Source organism: Heterodontus francisci, chromosome 1, assembly GCF_036365525.1.
Source record: "Heterodontus francisci isolate sHetFra1 chromosome 1, sHetFra1.hap1, whole genome shotgun sequence".
In the NCBI taxonomy this organism is placed as follows: Eukaryota; Metazoa; Chordata; class Chondrichthyes; order Heterodontiformes; family Heterodontidae; genus Heterodontus; species Heterodontus francisci.
The window spans coordinates 37585257-37611715 of NC_090371.1; the positions used below are offsets into that span (position 1 = coordinate 37585257).

The following is a 26459-nucleotide window of genomic DNA, read 5'->3' on the forward strand; positions in this document are numbered from 1 at the left end:
AAACAGGCCCTTCGGCCCACCGAGTCTGTGCCGACCATCAACCACCCATTTATACTAATCCTACACTAATACCATATTCCTACCACATCCCCACCTGTCCCGATATTTCCCTAGCACCTACCTATACTCGGGGCAATTTATAATGGCCAATTTACCTACCAACCTGCAAGTCTTTTGGCTGTGGGAGGAAACCGGAGCACCCGGAGGAAACCCACGCAGACACAGGGAGAACTTGCAAACTCCACACAGGCAGTACCCAGAATTGAACCCGGGTCGCTGGAGCTGTGAGGCTGCGGTGCTAACCACTGCGCCACTGTGCCGCCCTTTGTTGCTGCACACCTGATGCAAGACCTATGTGAAGCCTTCTGTCGCTGCATCTCTTTGAAAGCCTACCAGATTGCTCATCAACATCGCCTGGAAAGAACTGTTCCAGGAAGATTCCATTGACAGCCACCTATTCACCTTTGGGACACCTCGCTAAAACAAAGGACTTCCTTCCATACCTTCTTTTAAGCCTGTGTTTTTTTTTCCTTCCATTTCTTTGTAACAGCTGTAATCAGAAATCCTTTTTTCTTGGTTAACTGGTTGTGTAAGTGTGAGGACTAGGATAAATAGGGGCTGTAATAATTCAATTTGTATGTTTTACGTCATTGTTGGTTAAGACTTGGTTTATAATAAACAGATAGTTTTGTTACTTATTAAAGGAACCTGATTGGTGTGCTTTATTCTGGGGGCAAGTGACTGTTGAGGTAAGGTGGAACATTAAAATATATAAAAGCAAAATACTGCGGATGCTGGAAATCTGAAATAAAATATATGTTGTGACCTGTGGAGGAGTGGGACTGAATTAACAGTGCACTCCTCCCACCTTGTTCATAACAGAAGGTAAATGGAATGTTGTCGTTTATTGCAAGGCAAATAGAATATGTAAGGAAGTTTTACTGCAGCTGTACAGGGCTTTAGTGAGATCACATCTGGAGTACTGTGAACAGTTTTGGTCTCCTTACTTAAGAAAGGATAAAATTGCATTGATGCAGTTCAGAAAACGTTCACTTGACTGATTCCTGGGATGAAGGGGTTATCTTATGAGGAAAGGTTGAACAGGTTAGGCCTATACCTATTGAAATTTAGAAGAATGAGAGGTGATTTTATTGAAATAAAGATCCTGAGGGGACTTGACAGGGTGGGTGCTGAGATGTTTCCACTTATTAACAAGACTAGAACTAGGGGACATGGTTTAAAAATACAGGACCTCCCATTTAAGACAGAGATGAGGAGAATTTATTTTCTTAGAAGGTCGTTAGTGGAATTCACTTCTTCAGACAGCAGTAGAGGCTGTGCCATTGATATACTCAAGGCGGAGTTAGAAAGATTCTTGATAGACAAGGGAATCAAGTGTTACGGCAAATGGAGTTGACACCATCCTTTGAACATCACTAAGCCTATCAGGTCGAGGTTATAGACAGCCATTTGCATCTTGCAAAACAGTTATTTACACCAACAGTCGGAGCATTTGAGTTCACGAACGTCAAATAATAATTATGCTAAAGGAAAACAAAGAGAACAGAATTCAGCTTCTGAGCTGAAACCTTGAGTCTTTTTTTCCAAAAAAACCCCCCCCGATTATGTGAAAAAAAACCCATTAGCTTTGTTTCAGTCTGTGAAATTATTTGGCGTTTGCACTTTTCCAAGTCTACTGCATCTCCACAGCTTCGACGCTCCTGCCACGACAGTCAGAATCAACGAACTCTTTTCATTTCATTTAAAATTCTCTCTTTTTTCACGATTTGAGTTTCAATTAATTGTGATTTCCTCCCAGGCATGTTTTCGTCGACATTAATACCACCTCAAGGATGTCCATGATTTTTAATAAACGGCAATCACCTGTCTCCACGCGCCTCCTCAGTCCCGCCCCTTTTTAACCTCATCAAAGAGCCCCTTCCCCCCCCCCCAAAGCCATCACACGCAATGGACGACACAATTCACGCTCCTATTGGAGATGGCATCTGCCACTCAACAGACACGACACAATCCTCCCAATGCCTCGTCCTGTGTCTCTCGCCCCGCCCATCTCACGGAGCCACCGACGACGGTTATTTTTTCGCTTTCTGTTTGCTCAGGGTAGCGATGCAGAATGTGTAGGAATTTGTTGCTTGTCTTCAAATTTGCTTTATTATGCGGAGGAATGGTTTTCCACGGGACATGATGTAGTTTTTTATAATCTTTAAAAAAAAATCACGATTGAGAGGGTTTTAACCCCCCCCCCCCCCCTCCAATTCTCCCTTTTATAAAACCACCTTCATTCTCGCCTGCGACAAAAAATAATGAAAATAGCGAAGGAAACGCTGCTGGATGTTGAATGGCCAAGACCGCCGCGTTGTTGGATGCTCTTATGAAGAGGAAGCGGGAATACACCAAAAAGTAAGGCACAGAAGCGATTTGTGCGCGATGAAACCGGTTATTTTAGTTTAAATTATCTTATAGCTCACTCACCCATAACCATCTTTCCGACAGTGAAAACAGCGGGAGTGTTCAGCAATTTTCCACGTAATTTATTAATGTTCTATTAATTTACACTCGCCTTGCCTGACGCTTGAGTGGTGACCCTGTCTCTCAAATGGGGAGAGATACCTCTGGTCCTTTGGAGCTATGGCTAGAACAATTCGTTTTCACACGATCACTTCAAACGCAAAAGGCTTGGTCTGAAACCGAAATCTCAGCGTTGAAAAAGAATATTTATAATGCGGTTTGTCTTTTTTAAAAACGAACAAGTTAGGTGCTCAAATTGTTAATATATAATGAGAAAATTTGCTGCACGAAAATTTACGCAGGTTCCAGCTTAAAAGATGAGATTTTGTTCTATGTTCTTGGCAGCATTCGACTCGATTCCTTTTTTGGGTCCAAGTCTTTCTTGTTTTAAGTATCCAAAAACATGAAGGTGGGTCCGTGAAACTCAAGAGCTTCTTTAATTCATCCAGATCTGTGTTCTTATTTCTGCATAAAATGAATGAGGGAGTTGTCGGTTTGTTTGTTCTAGTCCATCAGGCAGTGGTCTGCACGGAATGTCCTCAAGGCCCTACGGGAAGAGGAGACGGTGGATCGTGTCGGATGGTTCCCCGAGCAGACCGTCAAAGTCATTTGGCAGAATGCCTCATCACCAGAACTTTCAAACAAGCACCAAGACTTAGCTTGGCTGGTGGTGAGAAGGGCCCTCCCCGTCAGATCCTTCACGCACACCTGAAGTCTCGCCCCCTCCGCACAATGCCCCCGCGGTGGCTGTGGTGGGGAAGAGACGGTTGCCCACATAGAACATTACAGCACAGTACAGGCCCTTCGGCCCTCGATGTTGCGCCGACCTGTGAAACCATCTGACCTACACTATTCCATTTTCATCCATATGTCTATCCAATGACCACTTAAATGCCCTTAAAGTTGGCGAGTCTACTACTGTTGCAGGCAGGGCGTTCCACGCCCCTACTACTCTCTGAGTAAAGAAACTACCTCTGACATTTGTCCTATATCTATCACCCCTCAACTTAAAGCTATGTCCCCTCGTGTTTGCCATCACCATCCGAGGAAAAAGACTCTCACTATCCACCCTATCTAACCCTCTAACCTCCTCCTGGAATGTGTCTTCGCAAAGCAGGTGTGGAAAGAGATGCAGTGGTTTTTGTCGAGGTTCATCCCAAGCAGCTCTGTAACACAGGAGTCTGTGCTCTACTGGCTGTTCCCAAGGACGCACACCGAGACAAACATCAACTGCTGCTGGAGGACTATCAATTCGGTGAAAGATGCCCTTTGGTCTGCCCGAAACTTGCTGGTCTTCCAACGCAAAGAGTTGTCAACCACCGAATGTTGCAGACTGGCACATTCCAAGGTCCAGGACTACGTGCTGAGGGGCGCACTAAAGCTTGGGGCAGCCGCAGCAAAGGCTCAATGGGGAAAGACCACAGTGTAAGGTCCCCCCCACCAAGCTGAACTGAGGGGCTGGATCCATGGGAAACTGCTCGAACTGTATCATTAATATTTTCGTTTGCTGTAAATGTAAAACTATAATTGGCATGACAATTGTGAAATGGAAGGGTTGTGAAGAAACTCATGATAGTATTGAAGGAAACTGATCTCCTTTGCAATGTTTGTATTTTTTGGTGCTGTTTGAAACTGTTTGGCAATGTAATTTTTACAGATTTTTATGAATAAAGTATATTTTGGAAATAAAAAAAAAAGTTCTATTTGAGTCTGACATAAACAGGCAGGCTGGTCATGTTTTGCAGGAATATTGTTCAAAATGTACTCTCCCAGCGGTTCCAGTGCTTTTCATTCAACCCGAGTACATTTTTAAAAATTCTTTCATGGGATGTGGACATTGCTGGCTAGGCCAGCATTTATTGCCGTTCCCTAGTTGCCCTTGAGAAGGTGGTGGTTAGATGCCTTCTTGAACCGCAGGAGTCCACGGTCGGATAGGCACACCCACAGTGCTGTTAGGAAGGGAGTTCAAAGGATTTTGATGGCGATATAGTTCCAAGTCAGGATGGTGTTGGCTTGGAGGAGAATTTGCAGGTGGTGGCGTTCCCATGCATCTGCTGCTCTTGTCCTTCTGTGGTAGAGGATACAGATTTGGAAGGTGCTGTTGAAGATGCCTTGGTGAGTTGCTGCAGTGCTTCTTGTAGATGGTACACTCTGCTGCCACTGTGCATTGATGGTGAAGGGAGTGAATGTTGAAGACGGTGGATGGTGTGCCAATCAAGCAGGCTGCTGTGTCCTGGATGGTGTCAGGCTTTTTGAGTGTTGTTGGAACTGCACTAATCGAGGCAAGCGGAGAGTATTCCATTACAATCCTGACTTGTGCCTTGAAGGTGGTGGACAGGCATTGGGGAGACAGGAGGTGAGTTACTTACCGCAGAATTCCCAGCCTCTGACCTGCTCTTGTCGCCACAGTGTTTGTGGCTGGTCCAGTTCACTTTCTGGTCACTGGTTAGGATATTAACATTGAACATCAAGAGGAGATGGTTAGATTCTCCCGTTTGAAATGGTCACTGCCTGGCACGAATGTTACTTGTCAATTATCAGCCCAACCCTGGATGGTGTCCAGGTCTTGCTGCATATGGACGCAAACTGCTTCAGTATCTGAGAAGTCTCAAATGTTTTTTTTAATTCATGCATGGGATAGGGGCATCGCTGGCCATTTATTGCCCATCCCTAATTGCCCTTGAGAAGGTGGTGGTGAGCTGCCTTCTTGAGCTGCTGTAGTCCATGTGGGGTAGGTACACCTACAGTGCTGTTAGGAAGGGTGTTCCAGGATTTTGACCCAGCCACAGTGAAAGAATTGCGATATTGTTCCAAGTCAGGATGGTGTGTGACTTGGAGGGGAACTTGCAGGTGGTGGTGTTCCCATGCATCTGCTGCCCTTGTCCTTCTAGTTGGTAGAGGTCGTGGGTTTGGAAGGTGCTGTCTAAGGAGCCTTGGTGCCTTGCTGCAGTGCATCTTGTAGATGCACTGCTGCCACTGTGCGTCGATGGTGGAGGGAGTGAATGTTTTTTGTAGATGGGCTGCCAATCAAGCGGGCTGCTTTGTCCTGGATGGTATTGAGCTTCTTGAGTGTTGTTGGAGCTGCACCCATCCAGGCAAGTGGAGAGTATTCCATCACACTCCTGACTTGTGCCTTGTAGATGGTGGACAGGCTTTGGTGAGCCAGGAGGTGAGTTACTCGCTGTAGGATTCCTAGCCTCTGACCTGCTCTTGTAGCCATGGTATTTATATGGCTACTCCAGTTCAGTTTCTGGTCAATGGTAGCCCCTAGGATGTTGACAGTGGTGGATTCAGCGATCGTAATGCCATTGAATGTCCAGGGAAGATGGCTAGGCTCTTTCTTGTTTGAGATAGTCATTGCCCAGCACTTCTGTGCCGCAAATGTTACTTGCCACTTATCAGCCCAAGCCTGGATACTCTCCAAGTCTTGCTGCATTTCTACACTGTTGCTTCAGTATCTGAGGAGTCACGAATGGTGCTGAACATTGTGCAATCATCAGCGAACATCCCCACTTCTGACCTTATGATTGAAGGAATTATGATCAAGCGATTATGATTATGATCAAGCGGCTGAAGATGGTTGGGCCTCTGACAGTACCCTGAGGAACTCCTGCAGTGATGTCCTGGAGCTCAGATGATTGACCTCCAACAACCACAACCATCTTCCTTTGCGCTAGGTATGACTCCAGCCAGCGGAGGGTTTTCCCCCTGATTCCCGTTGACCTCCGTTTTGCTAGGGCTCCTTGATGCCATACTCTGTCATATGCTGCCTTGATGTCAAGGGCAGTCACTCTCACCTCACCTCTTGAGTTGAGCTCTTTTGTCCATGTTTGAACCAAGGCTGTAATGAGGTCAGGAGCTGAGTGGCCCTGGCGGAACCCAAAGTGAGCATCACTGAGCAGGTTTTTGCTCAGCAAGTGCTGCTTGATGGCACTGTTGATGACACCTCATCACTTGACTGATGATTGAGGGTAGGCTTATGGGGCAGTAATTGGCTGGGTTTGTCTTGTCCTGCTTTTTGTGTACAGGACATACCTGGGCAATTTTCCACATTGCAGGGTAGATGCCAGTGTTGTAGCTGTACTGAAACAGCATGGCTAGGGGTGCAGCAAGTTCTGGAGCACAGGTCTTCAGTAATATTGCTGGGATATTGCCAGGACCCATAGCTTTTGCAGTATCCAGGTGCCTTCAGTCGTTTCTTGATATCGCGCGAAGTGAATTGAATTGGCTGAAGTCTGGCATCTGTGATGTTGGGGACTTCAGGAGGAGGCTGAGATGGATCATCAACTCGACACTTCTGGCTGAAGATTGTTGCAGATGCTGCTGCTGCCTTATGTTTTGCACTGATGTGCTGGGCTCCCCATCATTGAAGTTGGGATATTTGTGGAGCCACCACTTCCAGTTTGTTTAAGTGTCCACCACCATTCATGGCTGGATGTGGCAGGACTGCAGAGCTTAGATCTGATCCATTGGTTATGGGATTGCTTAGCTCTGTCTATTGCATGCTGCTTACACAGTTTGGCATGCAGATAGTCCTGTGTTGTAGCTTCACCAGGTTAATGCCTCATTTTGAGGTATGCCTGGTGCAGCTCCTGGCATGCCCTCCTGCACTCTTCATTGAACCAGGGTTGGTCTCCTGGCTTGATGGTAATGGTAGAGTGTGGGATATGCTGGGCCGTGAGGTTACAGATTGTGGTTGAGTGCAATTCTGCTGCTGCTGATGGCCCACAGTGCCTCATGGATGCCCAGTTTTGCATTGCTAGATCTGTTCAAAATCTATTCCATTTAGCATGGTGGTAGTGCCACACAACACGAAGGACGGTATCCTCAATGTGAAGGCGGGACTTTGTCTCCACAAGGACTGTGCGGTGGTCACTCCAACCAGTACTGTCATGGACAGATACATTTGCAGCAGGCAGATTGGTGCGGACAATGTCAAGTATGTTTTCCCCTCTTGTTGGTTCCCTCACCCTGCCGTATACCCAATCTAGCAGATCTAGGACTCTGCCTGCTCGGTCAGTAGTGGTGCTACCGAGTCGTTCTTGATGATGGACATTGAAGTCCCCCACCTAGAGTACATTCTGTGTCCTTGCTTCTTCCAAGTGCTGTTCAACATGAAGGAGTACTGACTCGTCAGCTGAGGGAGGGCGGTAGGTGGTAGTCAACAAGAGGTTTCTTGCCTATGTTTGACCTGATGCCATGAGACTTACTGGGGTCCAGTGTCGATGTTGAGGACTCCCAGGGTGTTGAATATCGTGCAATGTTCAGCGAATGTCCCCACTTCTGAATTTATGATGGAGGGAAGGTCATTGATGAAGCAGCTGAAGATGGTTCGGGCTGGGACACCCTGAGGGACGCCTACAGCGATGTCCTGGACTGAGATAATTGACCTCCAACAATCACAACCACCTTCAGTTGTGCTGGGTATGACACCAACCAGCAGACAGATTTCCCCCAATTCTCATTGACTCTAGTTTAGCCAGCCTTCCTTAATCTGCAGTAATTCGTACATTAACCTCTATTACATTATCGGTATGTATAGCTTCACGCCAGTCTGTGTGACTCCACGCCCCCCCCCCCCCCCCCCCCCAAAGCCTTGCTGCATCTATGTTCTCTCTCACGTGATCTCGTGTCATCACGACAGGAGGCCTTCTTTGCCCTTTCTACATTAACTCTTTCAGACCCTTATATTACAGGAATTGGAGTGCTACATGTAATTTTCACAACTTTAGGCTTTCAGGGAAACTGGGGATGGACAATAAATGTGGCCTTGGCAGTGTTGTCCACATTCCAAGAGCTTAATTGTAACCCCTCCTCTCCTGCAGATGAATTAGTGCTGATGAAAGGTCACAAGCGTGAAAAGTTAACTGTTTCTCACTCTAAAAAAAATTTGAAGACTTGAACCTTGCCAGCATTTTGTTTTTATTTCAGTTGATTCTGCTCTGACTGGGGATTCAGCTTTGGAATCTGCTTGGCTTGTGAAGCTGGACACATCAGGCAGCTGTTTCACAAAATGAACCACTGGTACTAGCTTTTACTAGTTCCGTTGATTTGAGATTTGTTAAAATAGATGCCAAAAAACTATAAAGCCACACCGAATTCTAGACACTCTGCATTTCAGTGCCCAGAACAGCTGTGGAAGGTGTTGCAAAAGTTTTATTTGATTGGAGACCAAAATTAAACTCAAAACATCTGCACGCTTAGTGACCCCACCCAGACATTGCTCAAGTGGAGAGCTGCAGATTCCAAAAACACCAGTGTTAAGACTGAGGCGGGATAGTGTGTTGTTTATTCTAGTTCCCACTTACCGATAGTCAATCATACACACCAAAGTTTCTTTAATAAACAAGAAAATTATCAGTTTATTATAAAACAAGCCTTAACCAGTAATGAGGTAAAGCATAAACACACAGATTGAAATATTAAAGTTCCCTTTTTTATCTTGGGCCCTCACACTCAGATGCACTGGTTAACTGGAAAAATAAAATGATTTTTGTTTTTGGAGCTCTATTACAGACAAAAAAACACTTAGGCTGAACACTTCTTCATTCTTGAAGAAACAACAGATGAGATGCTTTTGAGAATTCATTTAACAGGCTTTCGTTCAAAGACAGGAGATGAGTTGCCACAGTGGACTTTTCGGGGTCTTTTAGAGAGGCACTGGAAAGTGGAGCTAGGTTGTGGTCTTCTGTTCATTCCCTTTTTATACAGTTCAACCCCAACTCAATACAATTCAAAAATGAAACTGACATCTTGACCTGTCACTTCTTTGTAAACAAATTCTCCAGGTGTCTAAAGTTCTCTGTTTATTGAGCTGGAAGTCAGGTGGTTTCCCAGAAAGGCTTGCTTTCCTCACAGGGCCCCTTTTTAAAAAAAAAATGTCAAGTGGCCTTTACATGACCCCCTTTGAAAACCCCAAAAGTTGAACATTGTTTCAATCTTTCAAAAATTAATCCTCAAAAAATATGTTTAACAAAACAGAGGCACTTTCATAACACTAGTCCAGGTTGTTGCTAAGCAAATCTGAAGCTTTGCGTGGACTGCCGTTCTGCCTCTTCTGTAAGTCCCTGGTTAACTCGTCCTACAAGGTGAAAATGAATTAAAAAAACGGGGAATTTATAATGGGGAACAAAGAAATGGCAGACCAATTAAATACATACTTTGGTTCTGTCTTCACAAAGGACGGCACAAATTACCTCCCAGAAATGTTGGGGAACATAGTGTTTAGTGAAAAGGAGGAACTGTATGAAATCAGTATTACGGAAATGGTGTTAGGGAAATTGATGGGATTGAAGGCTGGTAAATCCCCCGGACCTGATGGTCCACATCCTAGAATACTTAAGGAAGTGGCCCTAAGAAATAGTAGATGCATTGGTGGTCATTTTTCAAAATTCTGTCGACTGTGGAACAGTTCCAACAGATTGGAGGGTAGCTAATGTAGCCCCACTGTTTTTTTTTTAAAAAAAAGGTGGTAGAGAGGAAACGGGGAATTGTAGACCAGATAGTCTGACTTTAGTGGGCAAAATGCTACAGTCCACTATAAATGATGTAATAGCAGAGCACTTGGAAAACAATGACTAGATTGGACAAAGTCAACATGGATTTATGAAAGGGAAATCGTGCTTGACAAATCTACTGGAGTTGTTTGAGGATATAACTAATAGAATAGTTAAGGGAGAACCAGTGGATGTGGTGTATTTGGACTTTCAGAAGGCTTTCGATAAGGTCTCACATAGAAGATTAGCGCATGTGGGATTGGGGGTAAGGTACTGACATGGATAGAGAACTGGTTGGCAGACAGGAAGCAGAGTAGGAATAAACGGGTCTTTTTCCGAGTGGCAGGCAGTGACTAGTGGGGTAACGCAGGGATGAGTGCTATGACCCCTGCTATATACAATATACATTAATGATATAGATGAGGGAATTAAATGTAATTTATCCAAGTTTGCAGATTACACAAAGCTGGGTGGGAGTGTGAGCTGTGAGGAGGATGCAGAGAAGCTACAGTGTGATTTGGACAGGTTGAGTGAGTGGGCAAATACATTGCAGACGCAGTATAATGTGGATAAATATGAGGTTATCCACTTTAGCAAAAACAGGCAGATTATTATCTGAACGGTGATAGATTGGGAAAGGGGGAGGAGGTGCAGCAAGATCTGGGTGTCCTTGTGCACCAGTCGCTGAAAGTAAGCATGCAGGTGTAGCAGGCAGTTAATAAAGCAAATGGAATGTTGGCCTTCATAGCGAGAGGATTCGAGTACAGGAGCAAGGATGTCTTGCTGCAATTATATAAGGCCTTGGTGAGACCACATCTGGAGTATTGTGTGCAGTTTTGGCCTCCTTTATCTGAGGAAGGATGTTCTTACTATGGAGGAAGTGCAGCGAAGGTTCACCAGACTGATTCCTGGGATGGCAGGACTGAGGTATGAAGAGAGATTGGGTCGATTAGGCTTGTATTCGCTAGAGTGTAAAAGAATGAAAGGGGATCTCATAGAAACCTATAAAATTCTAACAGGACTGGACAGACTAGATGCAGGAAGATGTTCCCGATGATGGGACAGTCCAGGACCAGGGATCGCAGTCGAAGGATAAGGGGTAAGCTATTTCGGACTGATGAGGAGGGATTTCTTCACCCAGAGGGTGGTGAACCTGTGGAATTCTCTGCCACAGAAAGCAGTTGAGGCCAAATCATTAAATATATTCAAGAAAGAGTTAGATATAGTTCTTGGGGCTAAAGTGATCAAGGGATACGGGGAGAAAGCAGGAACAGGGTACTGAGTTTGGATGATCAGCCATGATCGTATTGAATGGTGGTGCAGCATCGAAGAGCCGCATGGCCTACTCCTCCCATTTTTGTATGTTTTACCTGATGCAGTGCTCTGAATTTGTCATCGTGGATTCTTAAGGAAATTGCTTATTTAGTTTGTTTTAAAAGAACTTGATTGTGACTCGATGCTAGAATGAGTAGTTCTGAACTCGCTAGCACAAATGTAATGTAATTAGCTTTTCAAACAGTCCTATTCACTTTCTGTAAGCTGACTTTAGGTAACAATCAGAGGGTGTGGCGCAGGAGTTTTATTTGGCTAAGATCAAGTGTAGTATCTGTTCTTATCAATGCTTACTTGGCAGCGAAGGGACTATGATCATTGCCTTTTGATCCTGGGTAGGCTTTGAGTAAAATGGCTATAACCAATCTTCGAGCTTCAGGCCAGGGAGTGCGGAACACCGTTCGGGTGGTTGTGAAGAACAAGGAAGGAGATGCACCGGCCGATCGCACCTTCTTCATCAAGAAAATCCTCCTCGATTGCTGTGGATTTCAAGCTACGGCCATCTTCTGCCTGCAGGATTTCCCCAGCAGTGGAAACTTTGAAGTGAAGTTCAAGAATATGGCGGGATGCATCAAGTTCCTGAAGGCGTTCAAGGAGAAAGGGGACCGGGCGCCACTGTCGATCCTCACAGCGGGACTACTCTTCGCGCTTCTGTCACAACCGTACCAGGTGGTGACATTTCACCTCTATAACCCCCGGTGGTGGATGTACTCACCTTTCTCGCCAGGTACGTCGAGGTGGCCGGCAGCAGCACTGATGTCAAAGACCCTTTTGGGATTTGGACCAGCAAGCGGCAGGTCAAGGTGACCTTGAAGGTTGATGCCAGTGGAGCCATTATCCACTCTCCCTCCAGCTTTGCTATCGGGGGAAGTCGAGGCTTCTTGGTCTACGCTGGGCAGCTCAGAGTTTGCTGCACCTGTGGCAAATCTGGTCACATGGCAGCAAACTGCAGCACGGTTGTTTGCAAGAACTGCAAGGAGGAAGGCCATCAGACCAAGGACTGTAAGCAGACTAAGTGTTGCAAATTGTGCGGTGCGGCAGGCCACATCTACAAAACCTGCCCCAAACGCTGCCTCAGTTATGTTCAGGCGGCAAGGTCCAAGGAAAGGCCGAGAGAAGGTTCGTCGAAGGCATCCGGTGCTGGAAAGGATACAAGCAACCTTCCCCGCAGTGAGGAACTTTTATCTGAGAAAGAGAAGAAAGGGGAGGTAGCTGAAGCCAGCGACCCAGCACCTACCCTGCGCCCGGAAACCCCTCCTCCTCAGACAGAATCAATGGAGGAGGAGGCAGCTGATGGACAAACAGGTCAGTGGCAAGTGGTACAAAGGAAAACCACAAATAAAAGACCTCCAAAAGCAGAACAGGCCCCCACCCAAACCAGTGGCAAGAGGAGGCTACTTTCTGAGACAGACTACAACAGCTCCTCTTCACTGGACAAGGAAATGCTATAACGACGGCCCCTTCAAAAGAGGCGGCAGAACTCCAAGGAACTGGAAGATAAAGCATCCCAGCCCCCGAGCACTGGAAGCTATGATGGGCCCAGCGTGACCCAATCCCAAAGTGCCACACCGAATGACACGGCCAGCGCATCCCAGCTCCGGGACACCGAGAGCAAAGACACGTCTGGCGCACCTCAACTCCGGGAAGCCGGGAGCAGTGATGTTTTCGAGGAGGAACAGAGGGAAGCAGCAGAGGCCAACCCAATCCTTGCTGCCTACAAGACCCTCCCCCCCCCCCCCGCCCCCCGATGTCACCCCAGCGGAATAAACCCTGCATGAAAAACCAGGAGGGGTTTCTGAGCCCAACTAATGTGAAACAGCTTGCACACACTATGGGTATGCAGGAACATCCCGAAGGACTGGGACTAGCAAGGACAAATGGTATGGGAAGCAACAACTAACTTTAAAAAAAAAAATGGGTATAAGGATTGCTTCCATTAATGTGCGTAACATTAAATCCACTACGCGATGTGTTTCAACCTTGGATTACCTCGCTAAGGTCAAAGCCGACCTACTGTTTCTGCAGGAGTGTGGAATACCACACCTCAGCACGTATGGGCAGTTGTTAGGATGGTGGTCCCATGGGCCATCGATCTGGTCAGGGGATAATGATTGCCGTTCCTCCGGCCTGAGTATTCTGCTGCGGGGAGGTAACTTCACCATCTCCGAAGTTAAGGAGGTGGTGGGCGGTCGCCTCCTCGTAGCAGATGTAATGTGCAACAACGCTCCGCTCCGGTTGATCAACGTGTATGCCCTGGTACAATGCAGCGAGCGGCTGACCGTCTTCCAGCAGCTCCCACTGCTGCTGGCGACGTCCAGGCCAGTCATCCTAGGCGGTGACTTCAACTGCATCATCGGTGCGGCTGGACAATCCGGCAGAGACGACAGCAAACTGGACACTACGTCCAGATTCCTAATAGAAACGGTTAAAGATGCCAAACTGCACGACGTCTTCAGCAAACCTGCAGACTGAGCGCAGTGCAGATACACATGGTCAAGATCGGACAGGTCTGACCGTTCCAGGATTAACTTCCTGTTTGTGTCCTGTGCTGTCACGGTCGGATCCACCAACGTCAAGCCGGTCATCTCCGACCACTGCCTCTTACTGGCCGACTGTCACTTACAGGACGACCAGCGGGTTGGCAGAGGGACGTGGAAGCTCAATGCTACACTGCTAACCCCAGAGAACGTCGAGGAACTCAAAAGGGATTACGCAGGTTGGAGGACCATGAAACCCCTCTGAGTCTCCAGTTCACTGGTGGGAAGCGATCAAGGAGAACATCAAGAGGTTCTTTATCCAGAAAGGTGTTCAGAGGGCGCGAGAGAGACAGAGGGAAATGTCCCAACTCCAGAAAAGTATGCAAAATCTGCTCCGGCTGCAGTTGATTGGGGTCGAGGTCAAGCAGGACCTCCAAGAGGTGAAGAGCCAGCAGGCCTCGCTCTTTGCCACGGAGGCATCCAAGATCATCTTCCGGACCAGAGTCTGTTCCATTGAGCAGGATGAGACATGCTCGCGTTACTTCTTCCAAAAGGTACCCAGAGAGAGCTCTTAGCAGCAGCCTGAAGGAAAAGGATGGCTCGGTAACGTCTTTGCAGTCCGACATACTAAGGATCAACAAATCCTTTTATGCTGGGCTGTATGACGCGAAGCCCACAGACAGCAGAGCCTCCCAGTCCTTCCTGTCATCGATCACAGAGGTCTTGGATGACAGCACGAGGGAGAGACTGGACAAGCCGCTAACTCTGGACGAGCTGACAAAGGCCGTCAAGTCTTTCGAGACCAGTAAAACTCCTGGAAGCGACGGCTTACTGGTCGAGTTGTATTCGGCCCTGTGGGACTGGGTCGGCCCGGACCTGCTGGAAGTATATGAGAGTACGCTCCTGGCCAGCAGCATGTCAGAATCCATGAGGAAAGGCATCATCACCCTCACCTACAAGTGGAAGGGGGGAGAGGGCAGATATCAGAAATTGGCAGCCCATCTCATTGCTTAATGTTGACTACAAGATTCTGTCCAAAGTCATAGCCAGTCGAGTCAAGTCTGCTCTGGAGTCGGTGATCCACCCTGATAAGACTGTACTGTACCCGGCAGGAAGATTTCTGATAGTCTCGCGCTACTCAGGGATACGATCGCCTATGTGCGAGACAGGAGGGTGGACACCTGCCTCGTCAGCCTGGACCAGGGGAAGGCTTTTGACAGGATGGACATGCTTTCCAAAATGCGGTTTGGGGAGGGAATCTGCAATTGGATCAAACTGCTCTACACAAACATCAGTAGTGCAGTCTCAATCAATGGGTGGGAATCGGAAAGTTTCCCAATCCAATCTGGAGTCATTCAGGGCTGTCCTCTCTCTCCTGTCTTGTTTGTTTGCTGTATTGAACCCTTTGCTGAGTCTATTAGGAAGGATGTGAGCATAAGAGGGGTGACAAACCCAGGCAGTGGAGGCACTCGGTAAAACCTCCCTGTACATGGATGACATTGCCGTCTTCTGCTCGGATCTGCTGTCGGTGCGCAGACTGAGCATCTGTGACCAGTTCGAACTGGCCTCGGGAGCCAAAGTTAACCACGGCAAGAGCGAGGCCATGTTCTTTGGGAACTGGGCTGGCTGATCGTGTGTCCCCTTCACCGTCAGGTCAGACTACCTGAAAATGTTAGGGATATGGTTTGGAAGGGCCGGGGCGTGCACCAAAACCTGGGAGGAGCGAGTAGCCAAGGTACAACACAAGTTGAACATGTGGGGGCAGTGATCTCTCTCCATTGTGGGTAAGAACCTGGTCATCAGGTGCGAGGTGCTCACGTTGCTGCGCTGTGGCGGTCACCTGAGCCATTTCCCGCTTCATCTGGTGATCTAAAATGGACTGGGTCCGGAGGGACACGATGTTTAAACCTCTGGATAAGGGCGGGGCCTTATCTTGATGACCCTCATCCTGATGACCACCTTCGTGTGCGGCTGCTTCAAGCTGTGTGTAGATCTCCAGTACGCAAACTCCAAGTGTCACTACGTGCTGAGGTTCTATCTGTCCCCGGTGTTGCGAAGGATGGGCCTGGTCACATTGCCACGGAACGCTCCATGCAGTTGGACCGTGCCGTACCACCTATCCTTCGTGGAGCAGTTTCTGCGGGAAAACGCCTTTGACCACCGATCCGTCGGGCAGTGGTCCGCACGGAATGTCCTTAAGGCCCTACGGGAAAAGGAGACGGTGGATCCTGTCGAACGGTTCCCCGAGCAGACTGCCAAAGTCATTTGGCGGAATGCTTCATCACCAGAACTTTCAAACACGCACCAAGATGTCGCTTGGCTGGTGGTGAGAAGGGCCCTCCCCATCAGATCCCTCCTGCACGCCCGAAGTCTCGCCCCCTCCGCACAATGCCCCCTTGGTGGCTGTGGTGGGGAAGAGACGGTTGCCCACCTCCTTCTGGAATGTGTCTTTGCAAAGCAGGTGTGGAAAGAGATGCAGTGGTTTTTGTCGAGGTTCATCCCAAGCAGCTCGGTAACACAGGAGTCTGTGCTCCACTGGCTGTTCCCAAGGACGCACACCGAGACAAACATCAACTGCTGCTGGAGGACAATCAATTCGGTGAAAGACGCCCTTTTGTCTGCCCGAAACATGCTGCTCTTCCAGCGCAAAGAGTTGTCCACGACCGAATGTTGTAGACTGGCACATTCCAAGGTCCAGGACTACGTGCTGAGGGGCGCACTAAAGCTTGGGGCAGCCGCAGCAAAGGCTCAACGGGGAAAGACCACTGTGTAAGGTCCCCCCACCAAGCTGAACTGAGGGGCTGGATCCATGGGAAACCCCTTGAACTCTATTGGGAAAATTTTCGTTTGCTGTACAATGTAAAAATGTATCTGGCACGACAAATGTGAAATGGAAAGGTTGTGTGGCAACTCATGATTGTATTGAAGCAAACGGACCTCCTTTGCACTGTCTGTAACTTTTTCACTTGGTGCTGTCTGAATCTGTATTTTTTTTACAGATTTTTATGAATAAAGTATATTTTGGAAAAAAAAAATTAAAAGAAAAAACTTTACCTTTTTAGGTTACTCTTATTCTCAGTACTCGTGCAACTACAATTTTTAAAATTCATTCATGGGACGTGGGCGTCGCTGGCTAGGACAGCATTTGTTGCCCTTCCCTAATTGCCCTTGAACTGAGTGGCTTGCTAGGCCATTTCAAAGGGCATTTAAGAGTCAACCACATTCCTGTGGGTCTGGAGTCACATGTAGACCAGACCAAGTGAGGAGGACAGATTTCCTTCCCTGAAGGACATCAGTGAACCAGATGGGTTTTTACAACAATCAACAATAGTTTAATGGCCATCATTAGAGTAGCTTTTAATTCCAGATTTATTAATTGAGTTGAAATTTCACCATCTGCCATGGTAGGATTCCAAACCATGACCCAGAGCATTAGCCTGGGGATCTGGATTACTAGTCCAGTGACACTACCACTACACCACGGCCTCCCCTCAAAGCCACTCTGATATTCACATAGCACATCATGGCACAATCAACAATAGCAGTATAGAGCTTGTCCCACATAATTTTTTAATCGATCATGGGATATGGGCGTCGCTGGCTAAGCCAGCATTTATTACCCATCCCTAATTGCCCATGCGAAGGTGGTGGCGAACTGCCTTCTTGAACCGTTGCAGTCCATGTCGGGTAAGTACACGCACAGTGCTATTAGCAAGGAGTTCCAGGATTTTGACCCAGCAACAGTGAAGGAACGGTGATATAGTTCTAAGTCACGATGGTTTGTGGCTTGGAGGGGTACTTGCAGATGGTAGTGTTACCGGGCATCTGCTGACCTTGCCCTTCTCGGTGGTAGAGGTCGGGGTTTGGAAGGTGCTGTCTCAGTAGCCTTGGTATGTTGCTGCAGTGCATCTTGTAGATGGTACACACTGCTGCCATTGTGTCGGTGGTGGAGGGAGCGAATGTTTGTAGATGGGGTGCCAATCAAGTGGTATGCTTTGTCCTGGATGGTGTCGAGCTTCTTGTGTTGTTGGAGCTGCACCCATCCAGGCAAGTGGAGAGTATTCCATCACACTCCTGACTTGTGCCTTGTAAATGGTGGACAGGCTTTGGGGGGGCCAGGTGAGTTCCTCGTTGCAGAATTCTTGTAGCCACAACCCCCAGGATGTTGACAGTGGTGGATTCAGCAATCGTAATGTCGTTGAATGTCAAGGGGAGATGGTTAGATTTTCTCTTGTTGGAGATAGTTATTGCCTGGCACTTGTGTGGCACAAATGTTATTTGCCACTTATCAGCTCAAGTCTGGATGTTGCTCAGGTCTTGCTGCATTTCTACGCAGACTGCTTCAGTATCTGAGGAGTTGAGAATGGTGCTGAACATTGTGCAATCATCAGCGAACATCCCCACTTCTGATCTTACGATTGCAGGGAGGTCATTGATGAAGCAACTGAAAGTGGTTGGGCTTAGGACACTACCCTGAGGAACTCTGGAGAGAGTTTTCCCCCAATTCCCATTGACTCCAGTTTTGCTAGGGGTCCTTGATGCCGTACTCAGTCAAATGCTGTCTTTATGTCAAGGGCAGTCACTCTCCCCTCGCCTCTGGAGCTCAGCTGTTTTGTCCATGTTTGCCCTGGTGGAACCCAAACTCTGCGTCACCTGAGCAGATTTTAGGTAAGGAAGTGCCACTTCATAGCACTGTCAATGACACCTTCCATCTTGTGTGGTGCGAATTACATAATACTATACACTTTGGACTAGTTTGCTGAAGTATTCGGAGTTGCGTTGTATTAACACTATATTTAACAACATCTATGAGATAGGTAATGCCATTCAGCACTAATACTGTTAATTGACAATCTAATCATGGCACAGCAGTAGTTCAGTGTGCCATTATTTTAAAAGTGGGACTTTGTCCTTGGTTTAAAAAAAAGTTACGTTCAACGTCCAAGATTTTAATACCACTTGGCAAAGTTGTTAAAGAAAGACTTTGATTTTTTTTTAATGTGAGCTGAAGATGGTTGGGCCTCGGACAGTACCCTGAGGAACTCCTGTAGTGATGTCCTGGAACTGAGATGATTGACCTCCAACAACCACAGCCATCTTCCTTTGTGCTAGGTATGACTCCAACCAGCAGAGAGTTTTCCCCCTGATTCCCATTGACTCCAGTTTTGCTAGGGCTGCTTGATGCCATACTCTGTCAAATGCTGTCTTGGTTTCAAGGGCAGTCGCTCTCACCTCACCTCTTGAGCTCAGCTCTTTTGTCCATGTTTGAATCAATGCTGTAATGAGGTCAGGAGCTGAATGGCCTTGTCGGAACCCAAACTGAGCAGGTTATTGCTAAGCAAGTGCTGCTTGATGGCACTGTTGATGACACCTTCCATCACTTTACTGATGATTGAGAGTAGACTGATGGGGCGGTAATTGGCTGGGTTGGACTTGTCCTGCTATTTGTGTACAGGACAGACCTGGGCAATTTTCCACATTGCAGTGTAAATGCCAGTGTTGTAGCTGAACTGGAACAGTTTGGCTAGAGGCACGGCAAGTTCTGGAGCACAGGTCTTCAGTATTTTTGCCGGAATATTGTCAGGACCCATAGAGTATCCAGTGCCCTCGGTCATTTTTTGATATCACGTGGAGTGAATTGAAATGGCTGAAGTCTGGCATCTAATGTTGGGGACTTCAGGAGGGGGCCGAGATGGATTATCGACTCGGCACTTCTGGCTGAAGATTGTTGCAAATGCTTCTGCCTTATCTTTTGCACTGATGTACTGGGCTCCCCCATCATTGAGAATGGGGATATTTGTGGAGCCGCCTCCTCCAGCTAGTTGTTTAATTGTCCGCCACCATTCACGGCTGGATGTAGCAGGACTGCAGAGCTTTGATCTGATCCGTTGGTTATGGGTTTGCTTAGCTCTGTCTATTGCATGCTGTTTATACAGTTTGGCATGCAAGTAGTCCTGGGTTGTAGCTTCACCAGGTTGACACCTCATTTTGAGGTATTCCTCATGCTCCTGGCATGCCCTCCTGCACTCTTCATTGAACCAGGGTTGGTCTGCTGGCTTGATGGTAATGGTAGAGTGGGGAATATGCCAGGCCATGAGGTTAGATTATGGTCGAGTACAATGCTGCTGCTGATGGCCCACAGTGCCTCATGAATGCCCAGTTTTGCATTGCTAGATCTGTTTGAAATCTATCCCATTTAGCACGGTGGTAGTGCCACACAACATGATGGTCAGCATCCTCAATGTGAAGGCGGGACTTTGTCTCCACAAGAACTGTGCGGTGGTCACTCCTACCAATACAGTCATGGAAAGAAGCATCTGCGGCAGGCAGATTGGTGAGGACAAGGTCAAGTATGTGTTTTCCTCGTGTTGGTTCCCCCACCACCTGCCGCAGACCCAGTCTGGCAGATATGTCCTTTAGTGCTCGGTCAGTAGTGGTGCTGCCCGGCCACTCTTGGTGATGGACATTGAAGTCCCCCACCCAGAGTGCATTTTGTGTCCTATCCACCCTCAGTGCTTTCTCCAAGTTCTGTCCAACATGGAGGAGTACTGACTAATCAGCTGAGGGAGGGCAGTAGGTGGTAATCAGTAGGAGGTTACCTTGCCCATGTTTGACCTGATGCCATGAGACTTCATGGGGTCCAGAGTCGATGTTGAGGATTCCCAGGGCAACTCCCTCCCTACTGTAGACCACTGTCCCGCCACCTCTGGTGGGTCTGTCCTGCTGGTGGGATTGCAGTGTCTGGGACATTGTCTGGAAGGTATGGTTCCATGAGTCTGACTGTCAGGCTGCTGCTTGACTAGTCTGTGGAACAGCTCTCCCAACTTTGGCACAAGCCCCCAGATGTTAGTAAGGAGGACTTTGCAGGGTCGACCGGGCTGGGTTTGCCGTTGTCATTTCCGGTGCCTAGGCCGATGCTGGGTGGTCCGTCTGGTTTAATTCCTGTTTATTGACTTCGTAGCGGTTAGGTACAACTGAGTGGCCATTTCAGAGGGTATGGAAGAATCAACCACATTGCTATGGGTCTGGAGTCACATGTAGGCCAGACCAGGTAAGGACCGCAGATTTCCTCCCCTAAAGGACATTAGTGAACCATATGGCATCTTTCATGACCTCAGGATATCCCAGAGTACTTTTGAAGAAGAGCCACTGTTATAATATCGGAAATGTGGCGGACTGTTTGCATCTAGCAAGGTCCCACAAACAGTAGTACCATGACCAGATTAAAGCCTGGCTCAGGTATAAAATTAAAACCCGACCCGACCATAGCCAACTTGAACCCAGCCCGAACCCTTTGATTTTTTTTTTCTCACCCGACAAGACCCGAATCTCCTTCATCTGCTCCGGCAGCAGGCTATTCCTGTAGCTGGTGTTGTGGGGAATCATTGGTGAGTCTGATTCTGTGACTTCCCGGACACATGTAGTCAGGTCTAGTCGGGTTCGTGTCGGGTAGCTAGGCTTTAGACCAGATATTTACTCGCTGTTTTGGTTGAGGATTAAATATTGGCCAGGACACCTAGCGCAGGGCGGGGAACTCGTGTGTTCTTCAAAAAAAAAAGCCTCCACCTGAGAGGACAGATGGGGGCCTTGGTTTAACATTTCATCCAAAAGTCAATTCTTCCAACAGTGCTGGTAATGACGCTTGAAGGGTCATCCTGAATTATATGCTCAAATCTATGACATGGGACTTGAATCCACAACCTTATGACTAAAGACGAGATTGCTACTTCTGTCATATAAATCACATATAAGGTCATGTCTAACCACTTCCTTATTTCAAACCCACACACACCTTCCTTCCTAATTCCTTCTGTGTCCAATCACTGAAAAAAACTACCTCAATTCAATTACAACTGCACTTTTAAACTTCTTCAACTGTCTAGTCGTATGCCATTTCTGCAGTTAGTGATTCGCTCAACCGCACCCTCTCAGTCATAGAACGGCACAGAAGGAGGCCATCGAGCCCATGCTGGCTCTCTGCAGAGCAATCCAGTCAGTCCCATTCCTTGACTCTATCCTGTAGCCCTGTACGTTTATTTCCCATAAGTGCCCATCCAATGTACTTTTGAAATTATTGATTGTCTCTGCTTCCATCACCATCATTAGTAGTGAGTAACAGGTCGTTATCACTTGTGTATTTAAAAAAAAAAGTTCTTTCTCACATTTCCCCTTGCATCTTTTGATCACAACCTTGTATGTGTCCCCTAGTCCTAGTACCATCAGCTATGGGGAACAACTTTTCTTTGTTAACCCTATTCAAACCTTGTACGCCTCTATCAAACCTCCCTTCAATCTCCTTTGATCCAAGGAGAACAACCCCAGCTTCTCCAACCTAACCTTGCAACTAAAATCTCTAATTTCTGGAACCATTCTGGTAAACCTCCTCTGCATTCTCACAAGGACCCTTGCATCCTTCCTGCACATCAGTGACCAGAACTGAATGCAATACTCTAGTTCATAGAATTGTAGAAAGTTAAAGGCACAGAAAGAGGCCACTTGGCCCACCGTGTTTCTGCCAGCCTTAAAACAATCCACCTATTCTAATCCCACCTTCCAGCATTTGGTCTGTAGCCCTGCAGATTGCAATACTTGAGGTGCATATCCAAACTCTTTTTGAATGAGTTGAGGGTTTCTACCTCAACTACTCCTACAGGCAGTGATTTCCAGACCCCCACCACCCTCTGGGTGTAAGTTTTTCTTCTACCCTATACTTTTTCTGCCAATCACTTTAAATCTATATCCAGTCGTCACTGAGGTGAATAGACCCTTCACCTCCACTCTATCCGGGCCCCTCAAAATTTTGTACACTTCAATCAGATCTCCCCTCAGTCTTCTCTGTTCCAAGGAGAACAACCCCAGCCTATCCAGTCTTTCCTCATAGCTGCATTTTTCCAGCCCTGGCAACATCCTCATAAATCTCCTCCTCTGTATCCTGTCTGGTCCAATTATATCCTTTCAGTAATGAGGTGACCAGAACTGCACATAGTGCTCAAGTTGTGGCCTAACCAGTGTGGCTTAACGGGTACCATGCTTTATAAAGGTTCAGCATAACCACCTGCTTTTGTACTCAATACCACTGTTTATGAAGCCCAGGATCCTATTTGTTTTAACTACTCTCTTAATATGCCCTGTCACCTTTAACGATCTATGCATATGAACCCCCAGGTCCCTCTGTGCCTGTACACTCTTCAAAACTGTACCATTTACCAGTAGATGTAGTATACCTGGATTTTCAAAAGGCATTTGATAAGGTGACCCATAAAAGATTAATAGGCAAGATAAGGGCTCATGGTGTTGGGGATAATATAGTAGTGTGCATAGAGGATTGATTAACAGACACAGGAATCAGAGAGTGGGCATAGATGGGGAATTTTCAAGTTGACAGGCAATGAATAGTGGAGTGCCGTAAGGATCAATGCTGGGGCCTCTGCTATTTACACTCTATTTTAATGACTTGGATGAAGAGACAGAGAGTCTGACTGGATTGCTGTGCAGAGAGCCAGCATGGACCCGATGGCCTCCTTCTGTGCTGTTCTTTGAGTTTGCTGATGATGCAAAGCTCAATTGAAAGGTAAGCCGCGGGGAGAATGTAGAGAGGCTGCAAAGAGATATGGATAGGTTAAGTGAGTGGGAGCAAGATGGCAAATGGAGTATAATGTAGGGAAGTGTGAAGTTGTTCACTTTAGTTGAAAAATAGAAAAGCAGAATATTTTTTACAAGGTGCGAAACTGATAAGTGTTGATCAGAGAGATTTGGGGGTACTCTGATAAGGAACGCGCAAGGTTAACGTGCAGGTGCAGCAGGCTATTAGGAAGGCAAAAGGCATGTTGGCCTTTATTGCAAGTGGATTAGAGTGCAGGAATAAAGAAGTCTTACTAAAATTGTACAGGGCTTTGGTGAGACCGCACCTTGAATACTGTGTGCAGTTTTAGTCTCCAAATTTAAGAAAGGATATATTTGCACTAGAGGCAGTGCAGCGAATATTTACTAAATTGGTCCCTGGGATGAGGGGGTTGTCCTATGACAGGTTGAGTAAATTGGGCCTATACTATCTGGAGTTTAGAAGGAAAGGTGATCTAATTGAGACATACAAGATTCTGAAGGGGCTTGATAAGTTAGAAGCTGAGAGATTTGTTCCCACTGGTCAGGGAATCTGGAACATGGGGACACAGTCTCAGGATAAGGGGTCAACCATTCAGGACTGAGATGGGGAGAAATTACTACATTCAAAGGGTTGTGAATCTTTGGAATTCTGTGCCACAGAGAGTTGTGGATACTCCATCATTGAATACATTTAAGGCTAGGATAAATAGATTTCTGGTCTCACAAGGAATCAAGCGTTATGGGGAGTGGGCAGGAAAGTGGAATTGAAGCCCAAGATCTGCCATGATCGTATTGAATGGTGGAGCAGGCTCAATGGGCCATATGGTCTACTTCTCTTATTTCTTGTGTTTTTATGTTTAGTCTATTGTGCCTCTTCCTATTCCTTTCGCCAGAATGTATCATCTCACATTTCTCTGTATTAAATTCCATTTGCCACTTGTCTGCCCATTCTGCTAGCCTATCTGTGGTGATTTTAATCGCTATTTGCCACACCTAAGTTTGACATCATTGGCAAATTTTGCAATTTTAACTCTCTTCCAATATCCAAGTCATTCATGTATATTAAAAAAAGCAGTGGTCGTAGTGCTAAACTGTGGTAAGCACCGTTGTCTACCGCCCTTCAGTCTGGAAAATGGCCATTTACTACAACGTGCTGTTTTCTGTTCCTGAATCAATTTTTTTTATCCAAGCTGACGCTGACCATCCTATTAGATGAGCCTCAGTTTTGGTAACAAGCCTATAGAATAGCCCCAGTGGCATGATCATCCCCTTTTTGCTCTCCACTCTAAACAAATGGATATTGCCTTTGCCCCCTCAAGGGTATCCTCTCTTTCCAATACTACAATGTTTTACCTAATCAGTACTGCTACCTCACTGCCATCTTTTCCCATTGAAACCATCCCTCTCATATCTTGGCCATCTACCAGGCCTCATCTCTGCCCCTGTACGTCCAGGGGTTGCAGACTTGAAAAGATACGGCAAGCATTTTGGGGGCGACTGTGGCATAGCGGCAATGTATTGAGAGTGCTTCTCCCTTTTTGTTGTAAAATATGTCTTAAGGATATTTGTGTTGAATTACGGACAGGATTCCTTTGGAATCTTGAAAGATACTGAACTTGGTGTTTTTTTAAAAAATAAAGTCACCAGAAGGATCCTGGATTTGGCTTGTAATCAGGTCCTACTGGCTTGCACCTATCTGTGGATAATCACCCAGCAGGGGTGATTTTTGACTTGGGGAGATGTTTACAAAGAAGTGACAGGTCAAGATTTATAGAGGTCAGGAGGCTTGGCTTCTAGAATGTTTTTAGTTTCAGTTTGAACTATTGAACAGACAGTTGGTTTTTGCCTGCCAAAGAAGACCCAGCTCTCTCCAGTAGTCACGGAAAAACCAAGAGCAGTTAGTCACAATAGTTACAGGAAAAGGTTCCAGAAAAATTTCCTTAGTATGTAGTAATCCGAGCAATGGCTAAACAAGTTCCATTGTTGGAGGATCAGTGGTTATTGCAGAAAATAAAAGCTCATGTTGTAGGGGATAACATATAGGCATGGATAGAAGATTGGCTAGCTAACAGGAAACAAAGAGTAGGCATAAATGAGTCATTTTCTGGTTGGCAAGATGTATCGAGTGGTGTGCCACAGGGATCTGTGCTGGGGCCTCGACGTTTTACAATTAATATAGGTGACTCTGATGAAGGGGCTGAAGGTGTGGTTGCTAAATTTGCTGATGACACCAAGATAGGTAGGAAAATAACTTGTGAAGAGGACATGAGGAGGCTACAAAGGGATATAGATAGATTAAGTGAGTGGGCAAAGACCTGGCAAATGGAGTATAATGTGGGAAAAAGCGAAGTTGTCCATTTTGGCAGGAAGAATAACAAAGTATATTATCTTTGTATATTAAATGGTGAGAGATTGCAGAGCTCTGAGATGTAGAGGGATCTGGGCGTCTTAGTGCATGAATCGCAAAAGGTTAGTATGCAGGTACAGCAAGTAATAAGGAAAGCTAATGGAATGTTATTGTTTATCACGAGGGGAACTGAATACAAAAGTAGGAGGTTATGCTTCAGTTATACAGGGCATTGGTGAGACGTCTGAAGTACTGTGTACAGTATTGGTCTCAATTCAGGAAGGATGTTCAGAGAAGGTTTACTAGACTAATACCTGGAATAGGCGGGCTGTCTTACATGGAAAGTTTGGATAGGCTCGGCTTGTGTCCGCTGGAATTTAGAAGAATAAGGTGGCTTGATTGAAACATATAAGATCCTGAGGGGTCTTGACAGGGTGGACGTGGAAAGGATGTTTCCCCTTGTGGGAGAATCTAGAATAGGGGTCGCCCATTTTAAGACCGAGATGAGGAGAGCTTTTTTTCTGAGGGTGGTGAGTCTTTGGAACTCTCTTCCTCAAAAGGTGATGGAAACAGAGTCTGAAAATATTTTTACGGCAGAGGTTGGTAGGTTCTTGATGAGCAAGGGGGTGAAAGGTTATCAGGGGTCGGTGGAAATGTTGAGAAATCAGTTCAGCC

At 46.6% G+C, this 26459-nt stretch overlaps 1 protein-coding gene across 2 annotated transcripts in view; it reads left to right on the forward strand.

Annotated features, from left to right (window-relative positions):
• The first annotated feature begins 2075 nt into the window (after positions 1-2075).
• The window catches only part of LOC137368956 (lactosylceramide alpha-2,3-sialyltransferase-like), a 138140-nt gene continuing 113756 nt past the window's right edge, over positions 2076-26459 (forward strand). For both annotated transcript variants that reach the window (XM_068029340.1, XM_068029330.1), the window contains exon 1: positions 2076-2421. The gene's annotated coding sequence lies outside the window, so the exon portion shown is untranslated. The remainder of the gene's footprint in view (positions 2422-26459) is intronic.